Source organism: Pogoniulus pusillus, chromosome 24 (genome assembly GCF_015220805.1).
Source record: "Pogoniulus pusillus isolate bPogPus1 chromosome 24, bPogPus1.pri, whole genome shotgun sequence".
NCBI classification, from domain to species: domain Eukaryota; kingdom Metazoa; phylum Chordata; class Aves; order Piciformes; family Lybiidae; genus Pogoniulus; species Pogoniulus pusillus.
The window spans coordinates 3,395,579-3,410,049 of record NC_087287.1 but is presented as its reverse complement, the minus strand read 5'-3'; the positions used below and the strand labels follow the sequence as shown (position 1 = coordinate 3,410,049).

At 44.9% G+C, this 14,471-nt stretch overlaps 1 protein-coding gene across 3 annotated transcripts in view; it reads right to left on the bottom strand.

Moving 5' to 3' along the window:
• The window catches only part of ANO3 (anoctamin 3), a 187,589-nt gene that overhangs the window by 121,387 nt on the left and 51,731 nt on the right, over window positions 1–14,471 (bottom strand). Inside the window, exon 1 of one of the 3 annotated variants that reach the window (XM_064163084.1) lies at window positions 6,440–6,794. The exons of the other annotated variants lie outside the window; for them this stretch is intronic. The gene's annotated coding sequence lies outside the window, so the exon portion shown is untranslated. Of the gene's footprint in view, window positions 1–6,439; window positions 6,795–14,471 lie in introns of those variants that run through there. 3 annotated transcript variants of the gene reach the window in all.

Here is a 14,471-nt window from a genome sequence, read left to right as displayed (position 1 = left end):
CTGGGCAACTCATTCCAGTTGCTGACCACTCTCTGCATGAAAAACTTTTTCCTACTGTCTAATCTAAACCTCCCCAGCCTCAGCATGAAGTGAAAGAAAGGTACTGGAAAATTGGAGGAGGTCCACAAAAGAGCTTCCCAACGTGGCCAGTAGTCCACAATGTATAAACTGTGTGGAACTGGAAAAAAAAAAAAAGAGAAAATTAATCTGAAGAATAAACTAAGGAATTCCATCAGCCTACAACTACTTGAAAGTCTCTTTCCAAAGGTGACAGCACCAAACTGTCACTAAAGCACCAGCAAACATAGTGCTAAAGGGTCTGCTTAGGGACAACAGCCGCGCATGGTGGCAAGTGCGGTTCAGATCGGACACTACGTTTTTACAACAGGAGAAGTTGCCCATCAGAGCAGCTGACCCACAAAGTAGTGAAATATCCATCCTTGAAGGCTTTCAAAATTTGCCTTGAGCAAGCTTTGTCTGACCCAATTTGGTGACAGCAATGGTAAAGCTTCGGAAGGGAAGGTTAAATTAGATGACCTTCATAGATTGAAACAGAGAATATAATTCAAAGCAAATGCAAAGGAGTCAGAACCAGACTAATGCAGGCCAGGAAACAGACACAGGAGTTTGAATTGCTATTAAAGTGATTTTACAATTGCTATTAAAATGATCTCAGGATTTTGGGGAGTGGTTTGAATCATTTTGTTTTAGAAAGACTCTGGTGAGTATGGGCTTAAACAGCTTAAAGTGCAAACAAGCAAGGTGATATTAAATGGCCTATAAGTTCAGAGTGAGATGTCTCTTCTCAAACATTCTAATGCTCTTGCTAAAGACAGTCTCCAAATTCCCAATTTGCAAGAAAATTTTAGAGAACATTATCACAGTATCACAGTATCACCAAGGTTGGAAGAGACCTCACAGATCATCAAGTCCAACCCTTTACCACAGTGCCCAAGGCTAGACCATGGCACCAAGTGCCACATCCAACCTTGCCTTGAACTGCCCCAGGGACGACGACTCCACCACCTCCCCAGGCAGCCCATTCCAGTGCCCAATGACTCTCTCAGTGAAGAACTTTCTCCTCACCTCGAGCCGAAATTTCCCCTGGCGCAGCCTGAGGCTGTGTCCTCTTGTTCTGGAGCTGGCCACCTGAGAGAAGAGAGCAACCTCCTCCTGGCCACAACCACCCTTCAGGTAGTTGTAGACAGCAATAAGGTCACCCCTGAGCCTCCTCTTCTCCAGGCTAAACAACCCCAGCTCCCTAAGCCTCTCCTCGTAGGGCTTGTGCTCGAGGCCTCTCACCAGCCTCGTCGCCCTTCTCTGGACACGCTCAAGCATCTCAATGTCCTTCCTAAACTGGGGGGCCCAGAACTGAACGCAGTACTCGAGGTGTGGTCTGACCAGTGCAGAGTACAGGGGCAGAATGACCTCCCTGCTCCTGCTGACCACACCATTCCTGATGCAGGCCAGGATGCCACTGGCTCTCTTGGCCACCTGGGCACACTGCTGGCTCATGTTCAGGCGGGTATCAATCAGTACCCCCAGATCCCTCTCTGTCTGGCTGCTCTCCAGCCACTCCGACCCCAGCCTGTATCTCTGCATGGGGTTGTTGTGGCCAAAGTGCAGCACCCTGCACTTTGAGCTATTGAACCCCATCCCATTGGCCTCTGCCCATCTGTACAGGCGGTCAAGGTCCCGCTTTAGTCTAAAATTAACATCTTCAGACAACAATATTTAGAGCAGTATTCAAAATGGTTGATTTTTCTGCGACTTCTTACATAATTATAGAGTCATCCAGGTTGGAAAAGACCTCCAAGTTCATCCAGTCCAACCTATCAACCAGCCCTAACCCACCAACTAGACCATGGCACTAAGCACCAAACCATGTCCCTAAGCACCACAATGCTGGAACACCTCCAGGGATGGTGACTCCAGCACTGGTCCAGGCCAACCATTCCAATATCTGAGAACCCTTCCAGTGCAGAAATATTTCCTGAGATCCAGCCTGAGCCTCCCCTGGGGCACCTTGCAACCATTTCCTCTGCTCCTGTTCCTTGGTACCAAAGAGGAGAGGCTGACCCTTCCTCACCCCAAACTCTCTTCAGGGAGGTTCTGATCTTACTGCAAACAACAGGAGTTTTGCCACAGACACTGCACAACAAGGAGGCCCTTCATCAGCTTTAATCAAGCTCTCAGTCACTATGGAGAGGGTCTAGGAAGCAGATTATGGAGCACGCTGAAGTGTGCAGCAGAGTTAGAAAATATGAGCATTTCTATAATGCCTTTCCTTTGTGTTGCTAAGACACTAGCCTGTCAAATCACACCAATATCCATATTTTAATATTTCATTCCTATGGTAATTTTAGAGGCTTTCTCTCTGGTGAGATAGAATTTTCCTCTATCCATGGAACTGACTGTGTTTTCTGACTGATGCAAAGCATCTGGGCCTTGACTCTGTAGCCTGCTTCAAATGGGATGCTTTGATTTAAGCTTCTGTTGCATAGATTTGTGTCTAATCATTTCATAGATTACTTTAGGCTGAAAGGGACCTTAAAGACTATCAAGTTCCAACCCCCATGCCATGAGCAGGGACATCTTCCACTCAACCAGGTTGCTCAAAACACTATCCAATCCAGCCCTGAACATCTGCAGGGAAGGACTATACATGACCCCCTGAGCAACCTGTTCCAGTCTCTCACCATCCTCATGGTAAAGAGCTTCTTCCTAATCTCCAGTCTAAATCTGCTCTCCTCAAGCTTACAGCAATTCCCTCTCATCCTCTCACCACAAGCCCACAGCATATCTGCATACCTCCTTGGCCAACCTCCCATCTTCCACAGCAAAAGTAACTGCTGAGAATTTCTTCACAGATGACCACTCACTGCAGTGCCACCAATCAAGTCACAACAGGATGTTTCACTCAGCATCTTCACAGAAATGTCTCTCTTCGGCATCATGTCCAGAGAAGGGTGACAAAGCTGGGGAGGGGCCTGGAGCACAGCCCTGTGAAGAGAGGCTGAGGGAGCTGGGGGTGTGCAGCCTGCAGAAGAGGAGGCTCAGGGCAGAGCTCATTGCTGTCTACAACTACCTGAAGGGAGGCTGTAGCCAGATGGGGTTGGTCTCTTCTGCCAGGCAACCAGCAACAGAACAAGAGGACACAGTCTCAAGTTGTGGCCGGGAGATCTAGGCTGGGAGGAAGGTCTCCTAGAGAGAGTGATTGGCATTGGAATGGGCTACCCAGGGAGCTGGTGGAGCCACTGTCCCTGAAGGTGTTCAAGAAAAGCCTGGAAGGGGCACTTAGTGCCACGGTCTGGCTGATTGGATGGGGCTGGGTGCTAGGTTGGACTGGGTGAGCTTGGAGGTCTCTTCCAACCTGGTTGATTCTATGATCATGTGCTACACATGCAGCTTTAGCCTTGTTTCCTGCCTCATTACAGACTCCTCCCTGGCTGCAAAGCCTCATGCTGAGTACTATGTCCTCATCCCAGCTCCCCACTAGAAACAGGGCATGTATTTTCTGTGACAGCAGCCTTTGGGAAGGGATCAATGCTAAGCATGTGAGCTGCAAGCCCACACGCAGATGTACCACGCATCAATCACCTCCCCATCACTTGGGAAGAAACATACTGAAGTGGGTTTTCCCAGCCCACAGACTTCTGCATTCCACCAGCACAGAACTTGCCTGCTTCGCTCTACCAGGTGAACTCCCACAAGACTGGTGCCTCCTAGCACTGATGCCACACACAGTGTTTTCAGAGAAATTATCAAGGTGCCATCTGGCCTCGAGATGCTGTGTTCTGACCTTGCACAACAGGAAGACAAGCAACAGTGAGACTGCAGATGCTTTTGTTAGCAGATTGATCTGAGTGACCTTTAACACCACATCCAAGTGCAATAATCTGGGCTTTAAAAATAATACAGAGCAAAACCACAGTGCCATGCTCCAAAACTGAGCATTTTTGTGGATCTACCAAATACCCATGAGTGAGAGAAAGGCCAGGGTAGACTTTCAAATGATCAGATACTGCTTTTCATTCAGAAATGATTTGTCAGTGTTTCTGTATTTCTGTTCGTGAGGACAAAATGGTTTGGAGTTTAAACACTGTCTCAGTGAATTTGCAACCCAGAAAGTGAAAGTAATGCAGCTGTGCAGCACAGCTGAGGGAAAAAATAGCCATCAGAAAGCAGATAATGGAAGAGGAGCACTCTTCTTGTCTACACAGACCACACTTACTCAATAGTGCTGTCATAGGGTCCATATAAGCTAGAAGAACTCAAGTCAAGTCGGCTGTCAATGTTCTCAAGGATGGATATGAAGTGATATCTAGGTTAGAGTTTGTTCCTTTACACACCCAGATAATCTATTCATCTATAAAAACATGGCTTGCCATCAGAACATGTATTTATTTCTAAGCCTCTTACATGAGCCAAGTGAACTCACAGCAGACAGGGTATTAGTACCTTACTTGTATCCTGGACAAACAGTAGTTATATACCAAACCCTGGGGAAATTACATGTAGTGTATAAAGTGCAAAGAATAATAAACAGGAGTATGAATGCTGGCACTGTGTGGATTGCTTCCCAGACACACCAGCAAAACCAGAATGTAAATTGAGGTTAGGCAAAAACAACAGGTTGCTTGGGGTGGTTTTCTCCTCTGCCTCCCTTCCCTGTTGAAATTCTCCTCAGTTTCAGGTGGTGTTGTATTTCTCTAGCACTTGTACCCTGCAATCATTTGGCATTTCAACATTTCACACACTGGAAAAATGAGCAGTGTGTGACCACAAAAACCAGTACCAAAATGCAGTGAGCTCCATACACCTTTAAGTATAATGTTCTAAGTTGTGATAGTGAAATAAAGGTTTTCTTCTCTGAGGAAAGTTTTCCTGTCTTAACTTTCTCCACTTCTAAACAGAAATTGGAGAAGCTGTGTCAATGTGCAACTACCAGCACAAAGGGTACCATTTTTTCCCTTAGAAGGGCATTTTTCTTTGAGCTTTTACAGTAGGTGGAAGGGCATAGAGCATTTTCAACATAGTGCTCCTAAGGCAAAGCAAATAATAAGTAAAAAACTCATTCTGCCTCTCTTCCTCTCACTTTTTGCCTCTAAGGCATCTATGTGAGAAACATGATGCACTTTCATTTCCCAGTGGGGTGAGAACACGAAGGAGGACTTACAGGTCTTCTCTAGATGAGTGCATGTATTTGGAGATGGTCTACAGACTTTAGGTTGGGTATAACGCAAGAAACACATTCCCACAGGCTCCAGGAAGGTGCCAGGGGAAAAGAGTGCTTCAATCCCCTCCAGCAGAGAAATACAGATAACAAATGCTTCTTCCCAAGCTGACTTTCTGGGCTTTGGGTTGCTAAACCTATTGGCAAATTCATTACTATATTGTTTTAAGGTTGGGGTAGGATTGGGCTGAGGAGGAAGTGTAAGAATGCCTGAGAGCTTTAGCATTCAAGATTAAGATAAGAGTTCATCAGGCTTTTATCTTTGCTTCATTAGGAGTGGTTAACTAAGTTTCATTGAACACAAATGACAGAATGTTGTGCAGTAGCAGAGGTAGAGAATAAGTGAGTCTCTCAGCTGTTTCAATTCAGGCCAGTTTTCTGTCCTGCTTCACCCCACTGGCTATGCTCATTTATGCTGCCTTACAGGTCTGAATTAACACTGGCACTCAGTGCCATGGTCTACTTGATTCGATAGGGCTGGGGGATAGGTTGGACTGGATGATCTTGGAGGTCTCTTCCAACCTGGTTGATTCTATGAAAGCTGGAAGCACTGTATGCAATATCTTCCATTTAAGTATGACAGGTTATTTACCTGTAATCCGACAGGACAATTTAGGATTCCAAATCCTAATTTCCAAATCTATTTTCTCAAGGTCTGAATATGAAATCAATGCAATAGCTATTCATTCCCTGATTCTAAACAGCCTGAAGAAAGGCTGGATTCTTTTCAGGCAAAGTGAAAAGGCACACAATGGGACTGCATTTATTTTACTGAATAAGATGGTTTTAAATTAAGGTAAAAATAGCATACGAGAGATAGAGCTTTCCAAGTCTACTTCCCCCCCCCCCATTCAAAACCTTTCTCAACAGCCATGTTTTTGCCATGTAAATATTAATGATTATTGTGGAGTGGAATTATCCAAATTACTCACTGTGGAATTATGCTGATTAATGGCACAGTGCTTCATTGTTTTTAGTAAGTTACCCAGGCTAGCAGCTCTAAAAATGTATTCTTGTAAGTGTAAGACCTCTTCTAAATGTCTCTAAGACAGCAGCACTTTTGCACTGCCAGTTTATTTGCATGCATGTTATTGACAGTTTTATATTTAGTCATGCATAAAGAGATATTAGTAACCAGTTGTACTTGCATGAGCATCACAAAAACAAAACAGGAAGAAGAAACCCAAACCAACCAGTACATACCTATTCCTTGGTCGTATGTAGCCTCTGGATTTCACATGCTCTGAAGTGCTACATCTCACCAGCCTGGTCAGTGCCTTGCAGTGGTTTGCACTGCTCTTTAAGTGAGGGCTGTTCCTGACTCCTACTGCTGCAGAAGTAATGTGAACTGACTGACTCTGCTGTATCTTATCTCAGCATCATTTAGAACTATACAGATGAAGTAAGCTGTCAAGAGCAGAAAAAATGTTTGTCAGTCTCAATGCACCCAAGGCAAGATCTGCAAATTGTTTTCTCCCACTCACTTAACTTCTTGCTTCTAAAACACATACAAAAGCTTCGTGCTGCAAATCCACAGATCTCTTTTCCCTCGACGAACCGAAAACAAGAGAGATAAAGCACTTTTGTGGCTGGTCCAAATCCGAGGACTGCAGCTTCTCAAAATGAAAAAGCCAGCCCCAGTTCCACCTCACTGTCACATGCTTGTTTCAGTGTTTATCTAAAAAGCACACACTGTCAGTGCTGCAGAAGGGCTTGATGGCTTAGCGACGTACGGAGCTTGAAGAGTGCTGGCAAAATGTTTATTTTAAACCATTACTGAAGCTTTCATCTCTTTTCATTCCTTCAGAGGTGTAAAGCAATCATAGCTCCAGTAAGATTGCTTAAATTGCACAGTTGCAAGCATACACTGTGTCACTTGAACCAGATCCTTCAGTGCTCCAAAACAGTATAGAAGGATACTAAAGGATAGAATCATTGAATGGCTTAGGTTGGGAGGGCCCTTAAAGATCATCTAGTTCCAAGCCCCTCTTCCAGCTCAAAGCCACTGCCCCTCATCACTACAAACTCTCATCAAAAGTCCCTCCCCAGCAGGCCCCTTCAGGTATTGGAAGGAACCTTTTCAGTGTCCCCAAATCCTTCAAGAAAAGACTGGATGAGGCACTTGGTGCCATGGTTTAGTTGACTGGTTAGGGCTGGGTGCTTGGTTGGACTGGATGATCTTGGAGGTCTCTTCCAACCTGCTTGATTCTGTGATTCCCTTCTTCAGGCTGGACAACCCCAGCTCATGCAGCCTCTCCCCATAGGAAGATGCCACAGCCTTCTGATCATCTTTGTGCCCTCCTCTGGATCTGCTCCAGCAGTTTCATGCCCTTCTCGTGTTGGGGGCAGCAGAACCGGACTCCAGGTGGGTCCCCAAGACTGCATGTGTAGAGTAACTTGACAAACTTACCATTTACCCCCAGCCCATCTACACATAAGAAAATCCAGTAGGTAGGGAGATTTCAGCCCCTCTACTAAGTACTCCACAGAAGCAGAGTCACATTTCTATCTAATTCAGATCACCTGCAAAATCCAAGTTTCTGTCTCAGTTACCTGGTGTTGCTGAAACAAGGCATGTTGCAACCTCAGGTGACAAAGGTTGTAGTGTTTATGAAAAGGATGCATAATCAATACATTTTGAACATGCAGGAGATACACTGTAGCAATTTTAGCTCTAAATCAGTACCCTAAAAACCCCATGTTTTCCCAGATTTTTGCTGTTAACAGCCTAACAAGTCAACCAGAGCTCAGTTCAACATCAGGTGAGAGTTTTACCTGGGGAACCTTATGGCTACAAACCTCATAGTCATTAACAGCCTAAAGGAATCACAGGATAGCTTGAATTGGAACAGACCTCCAAAGATCATCTAATCCAACCCCCCTGAATTCAATGGGATTCTGAAAACTGTAGTAGGCTGCACCCTAACAAAGCAATTTGTTGCCTGTTATTTATGGAATAGACTTTAAAACATCATTCAATACCTTATTTTTCACATGTAAACATAGCTTCTGAATGAAAATGGTTCCCTTTGCACAACTGGATGCATATGATAAAGCTACAGCAAGTCAGATTATCATGATGAGCTGCCCCCTCAGCCACAGCCTGTTGGCACCTTGTGCCCTGAGCAGCAGGCTGTGGGTGGCACAAGACTGTGTGCACCAAAAGTCCACAGTAATCAATCCCAGCCCAAGCCATTGGTGGAACAGATTAATTACCTGTATGCTTTTCTTAGCCTCAGATTTAATGCTCCACAGCAATAACAGCTTATTAAGGACCAGGAACCCTTTCTATCTCGTTTTAATATACTGGCATCACCGAAGTTATCCATGGCTATTTTTAGTTACATCTGCTTTGTAACAGTGACATCCACTGGCTGATGTCAACAGCACCAGGTTATGGTCAGCTGGATAAGGCTTGGTTCTTGAACTGACAGAATCATAGGCTGGTTTGGGTTGCAAGGGACCTCTGAAGGTCATCTGGTCCAACCCCCTTGCACTCAGCAGACATCCTGGTTGCTCAGAGCCTTGTCGAGCCTGACCTTGAATATCTCCAGGGATGGACCCTGAACCACCTCCCTGGGCAACCTGCTCCAGTGTCTCACCGCCCTTATGGCGCAGAACTTGTTCCTAGCATCCAGTCTAAATCTCCTCTCCTTTCAAAACATTGCCCTTCACCCTATCACTGCAGGCCTTTGCAAACAGTCCCTCTGCAGCCTTCTAGTAACCCACTTCAGGGACTGGAAAGCTGCTGTTAGGTGTCCCCAGAGCCTTCTCTTCTCCAGGCTGAACAACTGCAGCCTTCTCTAGTCTGCTCTAAGACCAGAGGTTTCATGGCCCTCCTCAGGTCCAGGTCCCTGTTGTGCTGAAAACTCCAGAGCTGGATACAGTACTCCAGGTAAGGTCTCACCCCTCTCCACCCATTGGTCACACTGCTTTCGATGCAGCCCAGGGTTTCACTGAGACTTTAAGTACCTAAAGAGTAAAATCAGTAATGACAAGCAGAAATTTGCTTGTTCTGATAGCATCTGCTGCTTAGTCATTCAGTTACCCAAAAAAAAAAAACACCAACCCAACAATAAAGAAGATTTTGTCATTTTGGAATGCTGGGTTTAAAATAAAAATGGAGGTTTTGTTTTTACCAGGCCAAATTTCTACCACTGATAAAGACAGTATCAGGATAGGATGGGGGCTTGTTGTGACAGGACAAAGAGTAATGGTTTTAAAGTAAATGAAGGTGAATTTAGACTAGATACAAAAAAGGTATTTTTTACAGTGAAAGTAGTGAAACACTGGCACAGGTGGCCCATAGAGATGGCAGAAGCCCCATGCCTGGAAATGTTCAAGGTCAGGTTGAACTCGACTCTCAGTGACCTGGAGAGGGACTTTTTAGGCTGTCAGGTAGTGATATGACTGGGGGAATGGAATAAAGCTAGGAATGGGTAGATTTAGACTGGATGTTAGGAAGAACTTCTTCACCATGAGGATGGTGAAACCCTGGAATGGGTTGCCCAGGGAGGTGATGGAAGCCTCATCTCTAGAGATGTTTAAGGCCAGGCTGGATGAGGATCTGGACAGCCTGATCTAGTGTGAGGTGTCCCTGCCCATGGCAGGGAGGTTGGAACTAGATGATCTTTGTGGTCCCCATCCAACCCTGACTGACTCTATGATTCTCTAGTTTAGTGAGGTCCCTGCTTACTGCAGAAGGGTTAGACTAGATGTCCTTCAAAGCTCCCTTCCAACCTAAACCTTTCTATGAGTCTATAATAATTTCAGCATGATAAGCAGCAATAAGAACAAATCATCCATTTGCATTAGGGAAGTAGAGGAAATGCAGCCCATAGAAAACCTGCTGATTCTTTAAGCTTGGAAGGTTTTTGGGCAAGAAATGAGGTAGAAGCAGCATTTAGATCAAAGAAAGAATATAAATCCATTTCCTGTTGGCTGAGGGCTGATGGCAGAGTGAAACAAAAAGGAAAATGCACAGAGATGCATTCATGTTCTGAGCAAAGTGTTACAAAAGCTGTTAGGATTGTCAAGAACAACATCAAAGTGTTTCACTGTCCCTTTAAAAATAATGCCTCTGGTGTCCTTTCTTCCCCTCCAAAAGAAAAATCACCACATGCTCTCTGTAAGCTGTCTGTCCTGTTAGGAATGTACAAAGATAGACAATCTCTTTTGCTGCAAACATTGTGGATCTGGACCTCTTCCCTGGACTTAAAAGGGAGGACCACCCTGGTGTCATGTAGCAGGAAAAAAAAGCAGTAATAACATAAATAATCTCATCTTGCGGGTGAGGAATGGGTCTGCAGCAAAGGGAAATTGGTTGCACTGCAAAAAGGAGCCTGTGTTCACAGAAAAGAGCAGCAGAGGAGAGCAGGAGGTAAACAAGGAATGGGGGCTTGGATGGTGAACATTTGCTGACTTCCATTCCTGTCTTCTCTCAGTAGCAGAGAAAGAAAACGGCATGGTGGGAGGGAAATGCTCACGGAGCTCTCCCTACAGCAGCTATCTGAATGCCAGGCACTTGCCAGTTTGGTGCCACTGCTTAGAGCTCTCCCTGCAACAGCTATCTGAATGCCAGGCACTTGCCAGTTTTGTGCCACTGCTTAGAGCTTTCCCTACAACAGCTATCTGAATGCCAGGCACTTGCCAGTCTTGTGCCACTGCTTAGAGCTCTCCCTACAACAGCTGTCTGAATGCCAGGCACTTGCCAGTTCTGTACCACTGCTTAGAGCTCTCCCTACAGCAGCTGTCTGAATGCCAGGCACTTGTCAGTTTGGTGCCACTGCTTTTGTCCAAGATGCAGATTGTAAGTGTATCAGGAAGAGGAAGCCTGCTGCAGTTGCCCAGAGAGCTTTAGATTTCTTTCAGACAAATCAGTTATCTTTCTGAGTAATCTGTGCCACGAGGTCCTCCTTTCAGCGTGAACAGACTCACGCCCAGAGGTATTTGATGGCATGTGATTTCAGCTGGGTAGAAACTGCTGATATGATAAATCCTAGTTTATATGAACCATTGCCTCCTAGAACAGCTGCAGTAAAAGAAAACATCTGGCAGATAGGAGACCTGGGATTTGGGAGGTTTATGTTCTGCTGTATGGTCTGAGACACAGCAGTGAATGAGTCTCAAGATTGTGCTGCCCCTTAGCTACCACAGACAGCTACAACAGCTTCTACATTGTCTTGTCCCCAGCCTGTGACTTACTCAGCTGCTTTGCTGAAGCAGAAACGCTGTTGTGTACCTGCCAAAAGCATCAAAAGTTTCCTGAGTAGCTGTGCTTGGTGTAAGTTACGTTCAGCTGAGAAGCTGTGTCAATATGCCAAACAGGAAGACAATGTCTGCAGTTAGTATAAAGATCATCACCTTTAAACAGCCCTACTGGGAGGCAAAGTGAACAGCTGTGAGACTGCTGGTGTCCCAGCAAACCATAAAATCTCTGGTATAAAGCAGAACAAGAATCTGTGAAGTGTTAAATCCCACAAGAATCTTTTCAGCTATACAAGTTGCACTTCTATGTGTGACACTGTGGGGTTATGAGGATGTGCCCAGGTGATGTGGTCAGAAGTGATGATGTCAAAGAAGACAACAAGGATGTTGTTTCCTGTCACATATACCATTCTTGATGTGGACAACTTAGGTTTCAGCAACTCTTTGCATGCATTCCCATACATCCATAGGAAGAGGGGCAGTGGGTGTAAAGTCAATCACAGGAAATTCCATCTCAATATGAAGAAAACAATTTTTACTGTGAGGGTAACGCAGCACTGGAGCAGGCTGTCCAGAGAGGTTGTGGAGTCTCCTTCTCTGGAGATCTTCAAAACGCACCTGGACATGTCCCAAGTGGTCCTGCTTTTCAGAAGGGTTGGACTCAATGATCTCTGGAAGTCCCTCCCAACCCCTGACATACTCTAATTCTATGATTTGCTGTATTTCAGAAGCACTGGAGCTAAATTGAAGAGGTTGATAATAGCCATTACCACAATTATGACTTAAATCTAGCAGCAGACACCCAAATGGATTATTGAATCTATTTTCCAGGTGTAGACTAAAAGTATGAAAATGAAGAAATATGAAAACCTCTTCTATCAAAAGGAAAATGATTGAAGTCAAATAGGAATATAATGGTTACTTCAGCAGGAACTTGCAGAGAGCAGTGTAAGTTCTAAAACCTCACTCAATCCAATAATCATTAGACATGAACAAGAGTGGCTTGAAGGGATGAATTATTACTATTGGAGAGTCACCTTGCCTTAAGGCCAAGTGATTGCTGCTGCTCTCCAAGCAGCTAGACAGAAAATGGTGGGGCTCTAGCTTCAGAGAGAATGAATGGATCACAGAACCATTTTGCCTGGAAAAAGCCCTTAAGGTTAGAGTCCAACATTTAATGCAACACTACCAAGTTCACGACTAAACCATGTCACCCAGAACCTCTTCCACAGGCCTTTTACATCAGGGATGATGATTCAAGGTGTCCCCTCACAGACCCACTGGATGTTAGAGGTTGTAAGAGATCTCAAAAGATCACCTAGCCCACACCCCCTGCCAGAGCAGGATCACCTCAAGCAGATCACACAGAAACACATCCAAGGTGGGTTTGGAATACCTCCAGAGAAGGAGCCTCCCTTTCTCCAAAGTAAACCACCCCAGTTCTCTCAGCTGCTGCTCACCAGACCTGTTCTCTAGAGCCTTCACTAGCTTGGTTACTCTTCTCTAGACTCACTCCAGCACCTCAACGTCTTTCCTGTAGTAAGAAAACCACATGTGAGCCAGGTGTTAAAGGTGCAGTCTCACAGTGCTGAGTACAAAGAGAACCTCTTGATACCTCCTGTTGCCCTTAAACAGTTAATGTGGCACAGGCCCTCAGTCAGTATTTTGGTTTAAAAGCGAACTCTAGAAGGTGTTTGCTTATGCAGTTTCAGTGATTTACTAGCTGCAGTTAAATCCTGGACTCTCCTAAAAAGGGCTGAACTGAGGCTTTTGAGTAGGAGAAGCATTCTTAATGAATGCCAGCATGATCAAAACCTCAAATCAGAACAGCTGGAAATCAGCTTGTCTGGGTTTAGGTTTAAGTTTGGGCTAAGAAATTGTTGACAGCATATTAAAAAAAAAAATGAAGAATGGCTCTTAGCAGAGAGGAACATCTAAGTCAGATGCAGTCAATAAACACCTTGATTCACCTGGTTTTGTGGCAGCAAAGCCACAAGAGTCTGTTAGACTCTTAAGCATGCCAACAGAGGACTGTATCCAAACAGAGATACCCTTCCTCCCAGTCAGCTGGATCACCTTAAGGGAAGAAGCTGAGGGCTAAGAGCAGCCAGCCCCTTTGCCCAACGGCATGGAAAAGCCTTTGCTTGCTTTATGGCAATAGCAGCATTTCTATTTTTCTTCCCTATCCAATGGAATGATGCCTTTGGTCTATATTCAGCTCCTGAGGACTTGGGCACACCAGTTATTTGTCACACAAAATGCACAAGCCTCTCCTGTTGCAGCCAGTGCCTGACTTCCTTTGGGCTCTCTCAGCACTGACAGAGTGAAAACAAATTGACTAGATATAGGCAGAGCGGATGCTGCTCCCACTGAGTGACTTGGGACAGATCTGAATTGGGCTCAAAATAGCATTTATTTATATGAGCTGATGATCTGACCCTTCTTTCCCCCTCGGTTTTCAAAGCACAGCCAAAATTAACCTACTTGAAGGACTCCTTAACAATTCACAGTTGCCAATGTTTCTTCATATTCTACTGAGATCAGGCCTTGAAGCACCAAAATATCACAGGAAAGGCATTTCACATGCTAATAATGACCAGGAAGGAATGGAAAACTCATGAGAAAACACATCTGGCAAGTGTTCAGGCTTAAATCATTGAGATGCTGTGCTTCACATTGCTTGGAATTCCCAAAGTGGACCTGAGCTATGGAACTCATTTATAAATAGTCCAGGGAATCAGTCACAGAGGAAAGACAAAAAGAGAAGAGACTGTGACTGGGAATTGCAACATGCTGGGGAATGACAAACAGGGAACTGCAGAGGAAGCAGCCCCCACACCTTTGCCCCTCCAAAATTCTTTTAAATAGTTATCACTATTCGTGCAATCATTTGTGCTTAAGGATCTAATGGAGTATTTGATTTTACTTTTAAACTTAGAAGGGAAAAAAAACTCTAACTCTATTTTGAAGTCTCACTAGAGGGCGCTCCGAGGCAATTTATAGCCAGGAAAGCAAACAAGGATGGGAA